General features: G+C 42.1%; 1 long non-coding RNA gene across 1 annotated transcript; it reads right to left on the reverse strand.

The window, feature by feature from the left end:
• Positions 1–6,202: 6,202 nt before the first annotated feature.
• Positions 6,203–18,077, reverse strand: LOC309367576. Its single transcript, XR_014167235.1, has 3 exons — positions 17,583–18,077; positions 8,691–8,810; positions 6,203–6,843 (listed from the first exon to the last, which is right to left on the reverse strand). It is a non-coding gene; the product is annotated as an uncharacterized lncRNA (long non-coding RNA).
• Between the last annotated feature and the right edge of the window lie 971 nt (positions 18,078–19,048).

Genomic DNA, 19,048 nt, shown 5'->3' on the forward strand with positions numbered 1-19,048 from the left:
GACACTATAGCTTTTTTGTTGTTGCTGCATCACACTGTTGACTCATGTTAAGCTCATGAAGCTTGTGGTCTATTAAGGCGCCTAGATCCTTTTCACATCTACTACTGGTGAGCCAGGTGTCCCCCATCTTGTATTTTTGCAGCTGGTTCTTCTTGCCTAAGTGTAAAACCTTAGTTTTGTCCCTGTTGAAGTTCATTTTGTTAATCTTGGCCCAGTTCTCCAATCTGTTAAGGTCATCTTGAATCCCAATTCTGTCTTCTGTTGCATCAGGTACCCCTCCCAGTTTGGTATCATCTGCAAATTTGATGAGCATCCCCTCAATTCCTTCATCCAAGTCATTTATAAAGGCACTGAACAACAAGTCCAGGACAGAATCCCACTTGTCACTTTTTTCCTGGATGATGAGGAACCATTAGTGAATACTCTTTGGGGTCTGTCAATCAACCAGCTACAAATCCACCTTATATTTACCTCATCCAGCCCACATTTTGCCATTTTCTTTACAGGACTATCATGGGAACGTTGTCAAACACCTTCCTAGATGACCATATCTGGTATAGATGGATTTCTATACAAATAGAATAGTAGCAAGTGCTTATCAAAATTGTTCAAGTTTAATAGGCAAAGTACCATTAAAAATATCCCACGACTGCGTCATGTGCTCCACTAGCCATATTTGCCAGGGTTTTAAAAAAGTGTTAGGAAGTGGGACAAAAACATATATTTAGCACCACTTATGTACCTTTCCTGTGTCCTGGCCTTTTGCAACAAGAACATCATGCACAGTGTCTGGTTTTTTTCTTTAGTTAAAAAAGTGTGGGTCCCCTCCCCCTGAAAAACATAAGCAGTTTCCTGCACACCCATCTTTCAAATAGATTCACACTTGCCTCTATTTAAAGATCGTTGTGCCAATTACATTTCCCTGGAAAAGTTAATGTCCTAGCAAGATAGTAATTAACTACATCAACAGCAAACCAATTTCTTTTCTGCCGATTAATAATTTGATAGCATTGTTCTATAAGGACCGTTTCTTGACTTTTTTGTTATATTTCCAACCATTTCTGAGCCACCAAATGAGACACATTTTATCAGAGACATGTTCTAAAGTAAGTCTCAGAACATTTCAACCCAATTTTCTGAACTATTATGATCAGAGAGTGAATAGAGTCCAGATCCTTCTCTGTTGACTGTAATAATGTTCCTTTTTGCCAATTCAGGGATCTCAAATCCCATAAATCTTTCTGATCTTGAAATCCACACAAAGGTAGAGAGAAAGCCAAACGGGGAAACAAATCCTGACTGTTTATCTGTCTCCGAAATGTCTTTCCAGATATATTTCTTGCAGGATTTATGTGGAAAAGCTTCTTAGCCTGTTCTGCCTGGCACAGAGAACCTGACATCTGTGGAGTTTAAATAAAGAGTCATTGATTCCACCGTGGAGAAGAATAGCTAAAGGCAGCAAATAAATTAAAAGACATTGTGCTAGTGCCTATCCGTAAATAAGGATAGCCTGGAAAAAAGTACCTTATATAACTGTTGAACTTGAAAAAAATACCCCAGCCAGATGCTTTATCAGGAATAGACTAATATACCACCAATGTCATGGGCAGTACAGGAAGCGCAATATGTAATAACTCTCTGCCCACAACAAAAACAGAAAAGTCAATAGTGTACCATTAAAGAACTTAAGTGGGTCAGTGTAAGGCCTGTGTGCAAGTTCTTCTCTTTCTTTTCTATTCATGTGTGTGATTTGTGCATGGCACTGCCCTTCTCTGTGCATGGAAGTTTGCACTCTTTAAAAGAAAAAGAACAATTGGGATCTGCAGCAAAATGTTGCAGTGTGCAGTGATCCTGCTTAGTGTTCCAGTCAGTCAAGTATGCTGGTCTCCCCAATACTCCATCCTATTCCCTTTCTTCATTGAACTGTTTTTAGAGTTCCTATTTACATTTCTTCTTCTTCTTCTTCTTCTTCTTCTTCTTCTTCTTCTTCTTCTTCTTCTTCTTCTTCTTCTTCTTCTTCTTCTTCTTCCCTTTCTTCCCTGCTTTTTTCCTTGCAAGAGTCACTGTTTTGGGCTTCTAACAAGGTGCTCAGCTAGCTGGCCCAGCACTCCTTTGTTAGGGAGGTTCCTGGATTGCCCAGAATGATCTTTCATCGATAGGAACTTAGTATTAGGAGATTGAAAATGTTTGCGTATAAATGAGACATTTTATCAGAGCCTGGGGAAGATGATACCCCTGCGCCTCAGTCAGCAGGGCCAATGGCCAGATAGTTGGGATTGTAGTTCAGCAACATCTGAAGGATCAATGGTTAACCACCCCAATTTTAAATGCACCCTTATGTCTCAGTTGCAAATAATTGGGCTGTTATTGACATCTGTTTTGCTGACATGTGATTTCACTTGGCTTTCAATAACCAGAGAACTCTGGTTATTGGATGCTCAATTAATTTAACTAAATTATAATACCTCCATATGGGTGTTTATTTTGGGCTAGGTGCTGCTCATGCATGCAGGTTTTTCACAGAGTCCACATATCAGAATGCCAGCCCACATTTCCCCCATTTAAGCTGGATAAACGTTTTCCAAGAATAATCTTATTTTCTAATTTTAAAAACTCTTGCCAGTGACTCTGAATGGCCAGTAGATCCCCATCTACCTTCTGAACCACCCCTGTATATTTTTAGGAGTTTTTTTTTCTTTAACAGAATGCTAAAACATCTGGGCATTCCAGAGCCACAAAAATGCCCACCAAACTCCCATCTATGAATGAGGTGGCAAATTATTTTGGGGTTGGTGAGTGATGGATTCAGTCAGACTTACTTATTTCCCCAAATCTGGTTAACTGCAGCATTGGGGATGGCAGTTGATTCCTCTAGAACTCTTCAGAATGCTTCTTCACAGTTAAATTGTGTATGAGGGTGGCCGTGTGTCCTACCTTACAGAGGACAGCCCACTATTTGAAGGTGTTGTCAATTTGAAGGGCTATTTGGTCCAAGTCTAGTTTAAAAATAAAGAACCCTGGGATTGCAATTGAAGCCTCTGGCCAGCTGTGTCAGGGCTTAATGAAGCCACTCATGCCATGCCTGTTTGCTTGACTGAACTGGGCCCATTGCCAACATGTGAGAGCACAAACCCAGCTTAGGATCCAGAAGATCTTGTGCTGGCATAACTCCATTCCCCATCCCAAAACACACCTCTTCCGGGAGGGTCCACTGGCTATTGTGACAATGGTGACAATTTTTTGATACCCCTTGATGGTAGAGCACACCTGCCATTGGAGTCCAGTGGAGCTGGGCAGAGGGGCACTTCTGCCTCATGCAAACCCCCTCCAGCCTGATAGATTTGGGGTTTGGATTGCTCTTTCCAAAAGGCAAGGAGGAGGGGCCTTGAAGTTGCCCTTCATCAGTTAGCACATAGGTTGCAGACTGAGCAGACACAGCAGTCACCTGGCCATAGTCTTCCTCATTAGGATGACTCTTACTTGGTTTCTTTTTATATTCTAGTAATCATTCCTCGTTATTCATCTACAGCTATAAATTTGCCTATGGAAATTTTATGCAAAACTGTGTCCCCTTTTTATAATGAGCCGAGGTTCTGTTTCCATGACCTGCAAATACTTGTGCACACAAACTGATTGCCGCGACTGCTTCTATCACTGACATATACTTCAGCTTTCCAAAGATGTTTCTTGGAACTGGGTGGAAGAAAAAACACACCGTTCAATTCTGATGTTATGATACTCAAGATCCATCCTTTCTGCACTGCAGCTTAAAACATGAGCAACACTATTAAACCACATTCATCGACAGGATTAAGATGCTTTCTCCCCTCTGCCTTGTGCATTTGGAGTGATACAATCCTCAGTGGCCAAGAGTTATTTAAAGGTCCAAATCTGGTAGAAACTGCTCCCAGACACTCTGGCCATGTGAGACAAATAAAGACGCTGACAGGCAGCCATCTGAAAATTAGCACTTTCCTGAAATGTTCCCATTGCTGAGTACTCACTGTTCTTTTGTAATGAAGCTTTCAACATATGCAATTATACTAACAAATGCTGGTGCACATAGTTTCTTGGCCAAAGGATGCAAAAGTCTTTTATATATATATATATATATAATTCTATATTTCATTTTCTCTCTCTCTCCTTTCCTCCCACTCTCTCTTTCTGCAAAAGCACAGCTTCTCTTTTGCTCTATATGAACAGCTTCATAGATAAGATTAAGCTAAGCCACATATACTCAAGGCCTAAAATTTTTTACTTGAAATTCATCCCTGGTGGGACTTACTTCCAAGTAAGGACTTTGCTTACGGTTGCACCATCATCTTAAATAAAGCCACAGGTTATGTAGGGTATGTTAGCCTATCCATGTTGCCTAGCAGACAGAGTTTACTCATAACATCTGGCATGTAAAGGTATGGTAAAGGACCCCTGGATTGTTAAGTCCAGTCAAAAGCAACTATGGGATTGCGGTGCTCATCTCACTTTCAGGCCGAGGGAGCCGGTGTTTGTCCACAGGCAGCTTTCTGGGTCATGTGGCCAGCATGACTAAACCGCTTCTGCCACAACGGAACACCATGACAGAAACCAGAGCGCATGGAAATGCCGTTTACGTTCTGCCGCAGAAGTACCTATTTATCTACTTGCACTGGCGTGCTCAAACTGCTAGGTTGGCAGGAGCTGGGACAGAGCAACGGGAGCTCACCCAGTCACAGGGGTTTGAACCGCTGACCTTCTGATCAGCAGGCCCAAGTGGCTCAATGGTTTAGACCACAGCATCACCTGAGTCCCTGCCTGGCATGTAGAGATAGATGGGTTTGGCTGGATTTGTGGTGATCATACACCAGTGTGAGAGCCAGTGACACAGTACAACTGAAATGCTAAGCCAAACTATGGCTTAGTGCAAGTGAGCAACGGTGCAGGTTCTCAGCTGCATGCTAGAATAGCACAGACGTGAGTAGTAGCATTCTTAGTGGTAGACCTGTCTGTAAGGGTTGTGCATCACTGTGGGTGTTTAATGTACACTTGACAACTGGCAACTGAGTGCATGAACTCAGCCTACTGGAAAGCCCAAAGTGATGTGAGGTAACACAGAAGATCTCTCTGTAGAACTTAGTTGTCAAATATAAAGTGTATATATGTACAAAGGTAACGGACCCCTGAACTGTTAAGTCCAGTCAAAGGCGACTATGGGGTTGTGGTGCTCATCTCGCTTTTGGGCCAAGGGAGCCGGCATTTGTCCACAGACAGTTTTCTGGATCATGTGGCCAGCATGACTAAACTGCTTCTGGCGCAACGGAACACCGTGATGGAAAGCAGAGTATGCAGAAACACCATTTACCTTCCTGTGGTACCTATTTATCTACTTGCGGTGGCATGCTTTCGAATTGCTAGGTTGGCAGGAGCTGGGACAGAGCAATGGGAGCTCACCCTGTCACACGGATTCAAACTGCCAACCTTCTGATTGGCAAGCCCAAGAGGCTCAGTGGTTTAGACCATAGCACCACCTGCATCTACACATGTGTAGGAATAAGCAAACAACTGTGAAGCAGTCCTAAATCTCACTGACTTCAACAGAACTTTCTTTCAGATAAGGGTTGGTTGGTGATGACGGCAGCATAAAGTGAAAACTTGCATGGGTCACTGGGGGCATCATAAACCTTTCCTGTATTCTTTACTCCAACATCTTTTTTCTTTTTTGCAGATAAATAAAAGCTATTTTTAAAAAAGAGGAAAAAAGGAATCCTTTATTAATGCCGGCTCCTTTGTTCTTCCTCTGTAGCTCCCAAGGCTCCCAAGGCTAAGTTAGACCATTGCTCTGACCTAGCAAGGCTTTGTGGATCTGAAAGCACATATGATCATTGTATGCCCAAAGAATGGAGACAGAGCTGGCAGACTTACACAGAAGCAATGGCACATTTATTTATTTAATCAAATTCAATAATAGAAGCAACAACGGTATAAAAGCAAACAAAATAACAGCAGACTGTTATCAAATCGACGCAGCCTAATGTACTATCAGATTAATAAAGCTTTAGAGCAAAATTTTATTGAATCAAGCATAACATGACCTATATTGGAAGCTGAAGGAATTATGGTGATTATATTGAGATTATGGCAGAAAGCAGCTTGGCTGCATTATTAAAACTGGAATGAAGCAGCTTTAGCTACAAAATGCAATACTAAGTAGCCAAGGACAGAAGCAAATTATACTAAAGAAAAGGGAAGGAGGGCTTTTTCCTCCCACTGCATGCTGCCTCTTCTGCCAACAATCCCCATTTAACTGTTGATGAGAGTATGGAAAAACAGTGAGATGCTCTAGTCCAGGCATCCCCAACCTTCAGCCCTCTAGATGCTTTGGACGACAATTCCCATCACCCCTGGCCACTGGTCCTGTTAGCTAGGGATCATGGGAGTTGTAGGCCAGAACAGCTGGAGGGCCGCAGGTTGGGGATGCCTGCTCCAGCTGGTCTTTTTCAGGAACATAGGAAGACACCTTATACTGAGCCAGACTCTTGGTCCATCAACTGCAGTACTGTCTACTCTGATTGGCAGCTGCACTCCAGGGGTTCAGGCAGGAACCTTTCCCCACCCCTACCTGAAGATGCCAGGGACTGGACCAAAGACCACCTGGATGCAAAGCAAATGCTCTCTTGTGAAATGCAGCCCTTCCCACATACAAGGAATAAGTACAAGGCTACTTTGGGGAGAGGGATGTTTTCCCCCTGATCTAGTGGAAATTAAATAGGTGACAGCAGAAGAAGAATCAATAGTTATTAAGATGAATGGGATAGAAACTTTCTGGGAGATGATGGTCCATGGCCATGTCCTGTCCTCTTTTAATCCCTGTAGGAAGCAAACAGAAGTGGGAAGTGTTTGTGCCCTCACCCTCCTTCCTTCAAGCTCATTTCAAGGGGCCGGGCACAAGGTTGGCCCACCTGAGCAGAAGGACGAGGTGCAAAAGCCGGCCAGGTATTCTAGATCTATCTAGAACATTTTTGCATTTACCGCCCATGTGTCAAGTTAGCTTAACTGCTGCTATTTCTAACAAGACAAACAACCATATCAATAATAATCTTAATAAGTCTGATGTGGAAGCTTCCATCCTCTCACTCTCCAGAGCACCAGGGACTCTCCTGCCTTCAGAAAACACCGGGTGAACTCTTTGGAGACCTGCTTATTTAAGCAGCCTTGCTTCCCTGTTAATTTCTCTGTCATCTGGAGTGCAAGCTGCCTCTTCCTTCCTCCAGTTAACCTTCCCCTACTTGCCACTAGAGTGGCTGGCAACAGAACTGCTGCTTTTTCCTTCCCCGACGTCACTGTGACAAGCTTTTCCCATGGCCTAGCTCTTTACTCGTCTTTTGTTTCTTACTATTTCTCATTCCTTGGTCCTTCTCTGCCGGCCACCACACCTTTATCCTCTGATTGGCTAAGTGTCTCCCCTTCTCTGGTGAGGCCACCCTGCCCAGTTTGTTTTGATCACCTGCTGCCCCAGATGCTTCTGACATAGGATTTTATTGTTTTGTTTATTTAATTGCACTCCTTGCTCATATTATGTGCTGTAGCCCACTCTGGCATCTATATACATGAAGGCATAGGTCATAAATGTAAATAGGAAGGAACAAAGGAAGGAAGGAAGATGATGATGATAGATAGATAGATAGATAGATAGATAGATAGATAGATGATAGATAGATAGATAGATAGATAGATAGATAGATAGATAGATAGATGATAGATAGATAGATAGATAGATGATAGATAGATAGATAGATAGATAGATAGATAGATAGATAGATAGATAGATGATAGATAGATAGATGATAGATAGATGATAGATAGATAGATAGATAGATAGATAGATAGATAGATGATAGATAGATAGATAGATGATAGATAGATAGATGATGATAGATAGATAGATAGATAGATGATAGATAGATAGATAGATAGATAGATAGATGATAGATAGATAGATAGATGATAGATAGATGATAGATAGATAGATGATAGATAGATAGATAGATAGATAGATAGATAGATAGATAGATAGATAGATAGATAGATGATAGATAGATAGATAGATAGATGATAGATAGATAGATAGATAGATAGATAGATAGATAGATAGATAGATAGATAGATGATAGATAGATAGATAGAGATAGATGATAGATAGATAGATGATAGATAGATAGATAGATAGATAGATGATAGATAGATAGATAGATAGATAGATAGATAGATAGATAGATGATAGATAGATAGATGATAGATAGATAGATAGATGATAGATAGATGATAGATAGATAGATAGATAGATAGATAGATAGATAGATAGATAGATAGATGATAGATAGATAGATAGATAGATGATAGATAGATAGATAGATAGATGATAGATAGATAGATGATAGATAGATAGATAGATAGATGATAGATAGATAGATAGATAGATAGATAGATAGATAGATAGATAGATAGATGATAGATAGATAGATAGATAGATAGATAGATAGATGATAGATAGATAGATATAGATGATAGATAGATATGATAGAGTTTGCTATGGGGCTTAAAGGAAGCCAAGAGAGGCAGGTTATTCAGACCTATTAATCAGACCAGAGACTGTCCAGTTTGTTACTTTTCTTTTATCATCAGTTACCAATAAAGAGTTCAATAAACTGTCCTACCTTCAACAACTGCCTGTGTGTCTTCCTTGGGGAACTTTGCTCAGCACTGTTACATGCTTCTGCTGTCATGCAAGGTGGAATGGAAAAATCTTCTCTCTTCAGCATGATGCAACTCACAAGCTGATGGAGACAATGGAAACTAAATAATAGGCAATTAACTATAAAGGGGGGCAGGGAACCACACCACACCCAATCCAATTCTCAAGGAAGGTATGTAATAATAAATAATAATAATACATTTTTATTTATACTCCACCCTTCCCGGTTCAGAAAACCTGGCTCAGGGTGGCTAACAACAAATTTAAAACACTTAACTGTAATACAACATAGAAGCAGTCACTTGCATCTACCTGCAAGCGGTGAAGCCTTGAATAATATGCCTGCTGTGGGGGCTGCTTCACACATGACCCTTGAAAAATTCCCAGTCATAGTCTACAAATAAATAAAACAATGTGCATTCTTCTACTAATGTGATGTTGCTGCAGATGTGCCATGCAGTAGCTGCTATTATGTGTCATCATCATACACTTAAAGCCCAGTTTTTGATTTCTGTCTCTCGGACACATTCTAGTGTCACCAAGAATTGGAATGTAGAATAGGGCCAGCCCTAACAATAGGCAAGATGAGGTGGCTGCCTCAGATAGCAGGTGCTAGCAGGGAGTAGAGTGGCACAACAACCCTAAGAGGTAGATTAGGTTGAGAGGAAGTGACTGGTCCCAGGTCTTACTCCAACACCGTAACCACTACAACACTCTGGCTCTCAATATTGTACTTGCTACCTGGAAGAACAGGTTTATTGGGGTTGTTATTTCTGCTTGCAGCTGGCCGAATGGATCAAGTGGCCTAATTGCTGTTGAAAATGCAAGGAAACAATAGGATTTAAATATAAATGTATTGTGGGCTTATAAGTGCTCTGTCTCCAACCAACCACACCCTTTCTGCTCGGTGGCAGGAAAACATTGTGGCAAATGAAGCATGAGATGAGATATGTCTTCTCACAGTAGGAAAATAATAGCATAAAATCTGCTGCATTGACGGGCTGACTGAATCATTGCCACACCCAGAGGTCAAAGTCAGAGAAAGAAATAAAATATTGTATCCTGATCTGGTGCCAAGCAAGTAAGAATGGTAAGTTGGTTTATATCATAAACATGACAAATTACTTTAGCTTTTATGAGCTGAATAAATTCTTTTGAAGACGTCCTATCCAGCGCCTTGAAGATGCAAAATTGTTCCCTTCCCCTTTATATATTATAACGACAGGCTGAATAGGGACAATGTTGTAAGCTGTTTTCCTCCAGATAGGACTCAAATCAAATTTTCCTTTGAACATTTTCCTTTGTCAACGCAACAAATCAGTTTTGAAAATCCCTTCAATTTAAAAAGTGGTTTGGTAAGTTTTTGATGTTTTAGGAGCAGGTGACGCTTTTCTATGAATTTGTTCCGGCAGCAGATGGCATGATGGGGCAGTGCTACTTCCCAGTCATGTTGCTGCAGCTGCTTACAGGGAGATCGAAGGAGAGGAGTTAGGTCCTGGTGAGGCTGATGCAGTGCAAATGCACCACTTTAGGGTGTTCCTGGCTGTGCTTTTGCACCGACCAGAGGTCAAGTGAGTACAGGCCCTTCCATAAATAATAATAATAAGAACAACAACAACAACAACAACAATTTATTTTACAATTTATTTATTTATACCCCACCCATACCCCTACTCTGGGCAGCTTCCAACAAAATATTAAAATACATTTTAATATTCATCAAACATTAAAAGCTTCCCTAAACAGGGCTGCCTTCAGATGTCTTCTAAAAGTCTGGTAGTTGTTTTTCTCTTTGACATCTGGTGGGAGGGTGCTCCACAGAGCGGGCGCCACTACCAAGAAGGCCCTCTGCCTGGTGCCCTGTAACCTCACTTCTTGCAGTGAGGGAACCGCCAGAAAGCCCTCGGCGCTGGACTTCAGTGTCCGAGTTGAACGATGGGGGTGGAGACGCTCCTTCAGATATACTGGACCGAGGCCGTTTAGGGCTTTAAAGGTCAGCACCAAGACTTTGAATTGTGCTCGGAAACACCATCTGCTACTGGTTCATTCTGTGGCATGGCTGTGTAATGTTTAAAGACCACTAGTGGTACATGTGTCAGGACAGAACTAGAGTGCTCTGTTCCAGCACCAGCTTCACTGCTGCTTACCGAGATGGGACATGGGAGGAGAGTTGGTGGAACTGCTGGATTGGCACCATGGATGCACCTTGTCCCTGCCCACCCCTGAACAGGTCAGCAGCAGCTACGGCGGATATATGCCACACTACACCCACAACAATGTGCGTAAAACCAACTATAGTGGTACCTCTAGATGCGAATGGGATCCATTCTGGAGCCCCATTCGCATCTAGAAGCAAACGTAACCCATGTATGCGCATCTGCATGGGTCACGTTTCAGCGCTTCTGCACATGCTCGTGACGTCATTTTGACGCAAGCGGCGAAACTCAGAAGTAACACACTCCATTACTTCCAGGTTGCCGCAGAGCGCAGCTCAAATGCGCTCATCTCGAAGCACATTCAACCCAAGGTATGACTGTACACAAAACGTTAGCGTGAAATTGCCAGTGATTTCAGCTGTATCTGGGTGTCTGTGAGGAAGAACTTCAGGTTCACTCCCAGGGACCAAACTCTCCAGCATGTCATTTTCTCATATTTCTGAGACCTCCATGAGATGGAAGCCAAAGTTCTGAAGCAGAGGGATTCTTCCACTCTCAAAGGATCCCCATGCAATATCACACCCTGATCTTTCCCGGGTTCCACACACAGGGAGTCTCCATGAGTTCTAGCTGCTCTCTGCTCCAGAAGGTGACCCTCCAACTCATGGAGGGATGAGGATGAAATATGAGAAGATGACACAGTGAAGATGGCAGGGGTTGGCACCACACACACAGCCTTCTTTCATGTCATCACATGCAAAAACCGATTTCCCAAACAGGGCTTTTGAATTAGCCACACTCTGATCCTTGCAAGCCTTTCAGTGTTAATTGCTATGCTGTGGGATGCACCACAGCTGAAGTGACCCCCCTGTGGTGGCAGACTTTGGACTCTCAAATTTTAGCAGCACCCTGTGCAATGCTAAAATTTGGCATCCCCTGCAGCATGGATGCCAGTGCCGCCACACCCATAAAACCACCTTTGCTCCCATACTATGACATTTTAGAAGATACCTACATCACTGGGAAGCTCAAAGCCCCCTGAATGTAAATAGCTTTGGATCTGGGCCTATATTTATTTGCAATCTGGAAGAACAGCTGGGCTTTGTTTTGTTCTTACTAGGAAAATAGATTAAGAGAGGACACATGTAAACAATCTGGACCGTTTCTCCCTTGTTGTTTGCCAAATATGTTTGCTCACGTCCCATTTTTTTCCAAACAATGAGAAATTTCAGTTCAGGCAAAGTCAGCATGAGCTGGGTTGGGTTTCCTTTGGAAGAAAAAACACTGGAGAATGATGGCATTTGGGGGAATATTTTAGAACCGCAGCACTGTAGTGTTGGAAGAGACACCAGGGGTCATCTAGTCCAACACCCTACAATGCATCCCAGACGGATGGCTATGAACCTTGAATGAAGGAGAGTCCACAACCTCCCTAGGGAGTCTGTTCTACTGTCAAAACTGCTCTTACCATCAGACCAGTGGCATAGCGTGGGTTGTCAGCACCCGGGGCAAGGCAAGTAATTTGCGCCTCCTAACCCTAACCCCCAGATGTTGCGCCCGGTGCAGCCGGGCCCCCCCTGCACCCCCCACGCTACGCCACTGCATCAGACAGTTCCTTTTGATGTTTAGTCGGAAGCTCCTTCTTTGCAACTTGAATCCAATTCCATAACATTGTGTAATCCAGCATGAAAAACCATGTCACTGTGTACCCATACTGTACATCGCTACTGAGCATGGGCAGGAGTAGTGTATGCTACGAAGTATTTTAAAAAACCTAATAAAATTGTTCCCATTAAGTACGCACCAATGATCTGTCCAATCATGACATGACAGATTTGGAATTGGATCCTGGAGGGGCTCTTTTTAAAACTGATTTTGGAGAACCTCCTCCCGTGGGCAGATTTGCACAGCTTTGTGAGTTACTTAGTCACAACCTGTCTCCTTAGCTTCTAAATGTGAAAGGCGTGAGGTGGGGAGTCTAAAATATGGAAATCTCCATCCAGTGAGGTCAAGAGCAAGGGGGGAAAACATGACGTGGAATTGTGTGTGCGTGGGCATGCACATGTAGACAGACAGACAAAAGGTGTGTGTGTCTGTAGGCAGGGGCACAAAAACCATGTGGGGTTTTTCATATTCTTGTGCAAGATAGAAACAGTGGAATTTTTTAACTAGCTTTGGTGATCAAATCATATATTCTATTCCATGCTGAAATGATGAGCTGATGCTGGTTTCAGAAGAGCTATAAATAAAACTGAAGCACTTTAAATACACAACATCACATGGTTGTGACTGAGGCTGGCTATTATGTGTGTGCATGGAGGGAGGGGAACTGCTGGCATCAACTGAACTTGAGAAATATGAAAGAGGAAATGTGTGCTGTGTCAATGAGAACTAAGCTCAAAACTGAAGGGTGACAGAGCTTCCAAATTTCCTCCCAAACAATCCACCATTCCCAATTTTTAAAAAAAATTTTTGTATGAATAAGAGTGTTGGGCCTGGGAGATCTAGTCCCTAATCTTATTTTAGTCCTAGACATTCTGCTGGATCTTCGCTGCTCTTCCCCTGGGTCCCTGCCAACCCCGGGCAGAAAGAGAGAAAACACACACGTGTGTGCAAGCTGTTTTTCTGTGGGTCTCTAGATGAAAGTTAAACCCTGTAAAATTAAAATGGCTCTTCTTGAATTTGCATGATTTTACACAGGGCTCCCCCCTCCCAAACCAGCATCAAATTAAAGCTGCACTGGTAGACTGCATAACAGAAATCATAAAGTCAGTGCTTGCTAGAACTTTAAAAAAAATGGCAGAAGGCACAGATTCTCATGGATCTTCCTCATTTATTTATTTACATTGGATGACAACAAAACCACAGAATACAAGTGATTCTGGTTTTGAGGGGATCCTTTGTAAAGTTATTAGGACTCTTAAGGACTCGTGCTTCGGGTTCATGTTTTTGTGCTGTGGAAATGCTGGAGAGAGAGAGAGAGAGAGAGAGAGAGAGAGAGAGAGAGAGAGAGAGAGAGAGAGAGAGAGAGAGAGAGAGAGATTTACAATTAAGGCAAGGAAGACAGATGTGATCTGTGATTTGATGCCAGTTGAGGAGATATGGGAAGAGGGCTCTATGAAAAACATATGCAGTTTTGACAGGATTGATTGGCTGCTACTCATTTACATGTTCTCTCTCTCTCTCTTTCTCCTGTTGTATCCAACATTCTGTCCTCCCATCTGAGCCTTGAAAAGCAGATAAAGCTAAAAGAGAAAGAGAAAGACAGTGGTTTTCATCTTCTACCTTATGTGCTTTCTGAGGCTCATGTTAGCAGTTCAGGTGCCAAAGGAAGCCTTGAACAGCACCTAAAACCAAAAGGAGAATCGGGAAATGGTGCTGCTTTCTCAGCTTCAGCTCTGTGTACTTCCATACCATCCAACATCTCTCCGATTAAAATAGTCTCGTCCCATTCCACAATCATAATTTTACTATTTATACCCCACACATCTTACTGGGTTGCCCCAGCCACTCCTGGCAGCTTCCAACATATATAAAAACATAATAAAACATTGGACATTTAAAAAAAAGCTTCCCTGTACAGGATTGCCTTCAGACAGTTCAGGGGTTGGATAATTCCATATCCTCCAACATTTCTCCAGTGAAAATAGGGATGTCCTATTTGAACTATTGCAAAAATGGATAAAAGGGAGGATGGTTAGTTAAGATAATTAAAGGCAATATGAATTTAAGAAATGCATAAGAAGTGACAAGAATGGTGGATCATCAGAGGTGCTGATGGAAGTCCAAAAAAAATAAAAAATAGATTGTATAAGTTGTGAAGTTTTGTGGTATGTATTATAATTTATATGTTAAAATTAATAAAAATTAATTTGAAAAAAAAGAAAATAGGGACATCCTAAGGAAAAAGCGGGACATTCCGGGGTTAAAACAGAAACTGGGACAGATTCTCTAAATCAGGGATGTCCCTCATAAACAGGGACACTTGGAGGGTCTGTACAGTGGTACCTCGGGTTACATATGCTTCAGGTTACAGACTCCACTAACCCAGAAATAGTACCTCAGGTTAAGAACTTTACTTCAGGATAAGAACAGAAATTGTGTGGCAGCGGCACAGCGGCAGTGGGAGGCCCCATTAGCTAAAGTGTTACCTCAGGTTAAGAACGGTTTCAGGTTAAGAACGGACCTGCGGAATGAATTAAGTTCTTAACCTGAGGTACCACTGTACTTCCCATGGGGGGAAAGTTAACTTCCTTCATCAGCACAGGATGAGGGGGGCAGGGGTAGCTGAGAGGCTTTGTGGGTGCCTGAAGAAATCCTCCAGGGTGCCATTGTGCCCATGGGTACCACACGGGCAACCCCAAGCTTAGTCTAATATAATCTCCACGTTCTTCTCATATTATTCCATATCCCTTTGCTGTTATGTTCCTTGACAAATGATCTGAAGGTTGCACAAATTACATTATGCATGATATGTCACTATATGCAAGAATTCTTGTTTTGTGTAGTTTATTCTGGGCTCAGAATTCTGAAGTCTCTTTTTTAAAATAAAAAAAAGATCAAACTTAGGCTGCAAAAATGTTGTTTTATACTGCTCTTTGTTTTTATGTACTTTTCTTTTATCATCCTCACCCTGAGGCTCAAACTACACGCTAATCACAGTTTGGTGTAACTTTCCTCCAGAGATTTACACAAAATAATCTCACTCAGCTGGGAGTAGAGGTAGAGTGTGGAGAGATAAATAGTAGGGTTGGTTTTTTTTTTTTACTATTACTACTAATGCTACTGTGGTTATTTATTTATTCTTAAATGCCTTATACCAAGACAAACCTCAAGGTAACTTATAGAAAATAAGCAAACTGAATTCAAAACAGGAACAATGCAACATTAAAAAGCATCTTACCCCACAAATACTTATATCTCAAGACAACAGCTCATCTCAGTCTCAGCCCAGTATACCTGAAGGAGCATCTTCACCCCCATTGTTCAGCCCAGACACTGAGGTCCAGCTCTGAGGGCCTTCTCGTAGTTCTTGCCCCATGAGAAGTGAGGTTACAGAGAACCATGCAGAGGTAGTGGCGCCCGGCCTGTGGAACACCCACCCATCAGATGTCAAGGAAATAAACAACTATCTATCTGACTTTTAGAATAATAATTATTATTTTAGAAGACATCTGAAGGCTGTTTAGGGAAGTTTTTAATGTTTGAAATTTTATTCTGTTTTTAATGTTCTGTCGAAATTCACCCAGAGTGGCTGGGGAAACCCAGCCAGATGGGATGGGTGGGGTAGAAATATATTATTATTATTATTATTATTATTATTATTATTATTATTATTATTATTATTATTATTACAATGTCCAACAGAAAAAGTAATTTTAAAAACCCAATAGCTACCATCAAATACTGTGAAATGCCTGGGAGTATGAAAAGATGTTAACGTTGGTGCAAGACAGACTTGAAGGAAAAGAGAAGTCTATAAACCACTGCCCAGGAGCCACTACCAAAAAGGCCCTTTCTTTTGTCACCACCTTCCAATCATCTCTTGAGGGAGCATTCAGCTGCTTCACGCTTTCTTCTTTTCTTCTTCAAAATCACCTTCTCCTTTGCTTTTCATGATACGCAAAACCAATTTTACCCTGTTCAGGAATCAGAGTGGTGGTGCAAGTTCCTCCCGCCCTGTCTGGAGCATAGTCCAGACCCATATTTAATACTTCACAAAGTACTAGGCCTTTAATGCTTAGGTTCACTTGTTGCTCAGAGTGTATTTAAACAAACAGAAGGGTTTCCTTTGGAAGCAGCAAGGAGGAAAGGTGAACTGGCTTTTATATTTAATACGAGCACGGTTGTGCTTTTCTTTATAAAATTTCTTTATAAAATTTCTTTATAAAATTTCTTTCATGCTACTTGAGCTCTTGCTTCTGAAGCTGTTCATATCAGAGAAGGAACTGTTTTGCAAAAATCAATGTGCCACCCTCATTTTTTTTGAAAAAAGAAATTCAAAAGGGGAGGAAAGCAATGGTTTTGCTATGGTAAAATTAATCACTTGTCAGGAAACCCAAAGTTGCCATGCGAAGCTGGCTTCCCTTGACTTCCCATAATCATTCCTATAATAATTGGCTTCCCCTTCGGGCTTTGAAGGATAGCTTTTCAATGCAAGACTACATCACCGATGATTTATGCTTGTCTTTAATGTAAGGACACTGTAGGGGCAAATAATAGTTAAGCTTCTGTAGAGATAAAAATAGATACCACTTAATTGCGAGAACTTTTCTCAGCCACTTTATGAAAAATTAAGGAGCGAGGAGACAATACTGAATCATTTTAATCAGTCACGCTTAAGGCGCTCATGTGCCAAACTGCCATGGCAACTCACAATAAATAGGTGTGTGCACTAGCCCCTGGGTAACTGTAAACTACCCTAGATTTTAAAAAGAAAGAAAAAGAACATTCTGGTAGAAATGTCAGTGATGTGCAGCAGCAGTCTGGGGTTTTGTCAGCCATGGGCACATTGCCAGAGACATGCTGGAGCTAAGCATGTTTTTGCTAAGCAGACAGGACATCTTTTTGACTTCTCCAATGCCAGGCCCCAAGGCATCAGAGTCCTGGCTTTTTCTGTGCAGTGTTGAACATGCACACACTTCTTGCACCAGGATGAGGCATGACATAAGATGCACCCGCTCACTGGGTAGACTTACATAAAATCTGCTGCTGTTGCTGCTGCATGGATGGATGGATGGGATGAGATGTCTGAATCATCCACACACCTGATGGGGCTCAGGCTCAGGGGGGAAGATAAAATGATGTACCACTGTTATGCCAAGCAAATAAAAATGTTATAAGTGAGTTTCTATCAAAAGCAGGAGAAACCACTTTAGCTTTTATGAGCTGAAAAATTCTACTGAAGTGTCTTGATCCAGTTCCGTGAAGAAGCATGTTATGTATTTTTTCCTGTGCATCTTAACTAGTCTCTGGGAGAGGAGCTAATGTGAGGATTCAACCAGGTTTCTTTGCCCATATGGACCCACTTGCCAGTTTCTGTCTTGATAGTCAGCACTGCTGTCTGAAGACGTATGTCAGGTTCAGACAACTGTGTCCTATGAAATGAATGTCATACCAAATGAAGCCATTTTGGTAGCTCCACTCAGGAGAGTTCAGGAAAGTTGGCTTTTCTGGAGTGTTGCTGTTTCATTGCTTGGTAACGTTGTGGTTTTAATTTTGTAAAAGAAATAAAATATTTTAATTAATCAATGTAATAAATATCCTTTGGTCATTTGAACACTGTCAGCTTGCATCTCCCCTGGAGATTCATGCTGCTGTCTGCAGATTCCGGCATGGATATCACACTCTCTATTCTTGGGCATTCAGTTCCCACAATAAATAATCAATTGCACAGAGCAGGGAAGGCACATCTGCTCCCACACTGTCTACGTGTCCAGGAAGCCTCTGAATGCAAAGGGGAGCCTTTTCCGTGCGCCCTGTGATTTAGAACCTTGTGTAATTAGAGCACTAGAGAGGAGTCTCTACAAATGAAGAGTGCACCTGTTTTAGAGGTTTTGCCCGGACGATGGAGGAAAATATCACCTTTGCACAGTTGGCTAGTTCCTGCACTCTCACACACCCCTCTCTATCCTCCATCTAGGCAAGCAAAGGTCACAACCAGAGTTCAAAGATACATCCCAACCTGGCAGGAACACTCAAGGAGGGGGTGAAGCAAGGTTGGTGTGGGCTGTGGCCTCTGGAGAGTGTTGGGCACCAGACAGAGATGCCTGGAGGACCACATTGGGCCCTCAGTCCTGAGAGTTCCCATCCATGGGCCAAAGGAACAAGAGTCGCCAGCTGCTATTCAGCTGACAACACTGCCCTTTAAAAAAAAACAACTGATCTCCCCTTTTCTTTGTAAGCCTGATGAGCATGAGACTCTTAATCTCAGGGCTCTGGGTTCAAGCCCCACATTGGGTCAAATATTCCTTCATTGCAGGGGGCTGGACTAGATGACCCTCGCGGTACCTTCCAACGCTACGATTCTATGTAATTCTATGAAAGATAGTAAATAAATAAATGCTACTTGGTAGCTTTCGAAGCTGTAGTTACAGAGAGGCAAAGGGCACCAAAGCCTGACATCACTTCCTTAACAGGTAAAAATTCATCCAAGTTCCCAAAA

The sequence above is a fragment of the Podarcis melisellensis genome (genome assembly GCF_964234715.1).
Source record: "Podarcis melisellensis genome assembly, chromosome: 3".
Classification (NCBI taxonomy): Eukaryota; Metazoa; Chordata; class Lepidosauria; order Squamata; family Lacertidae; genus Podarcis; species Podarcis melisellensis.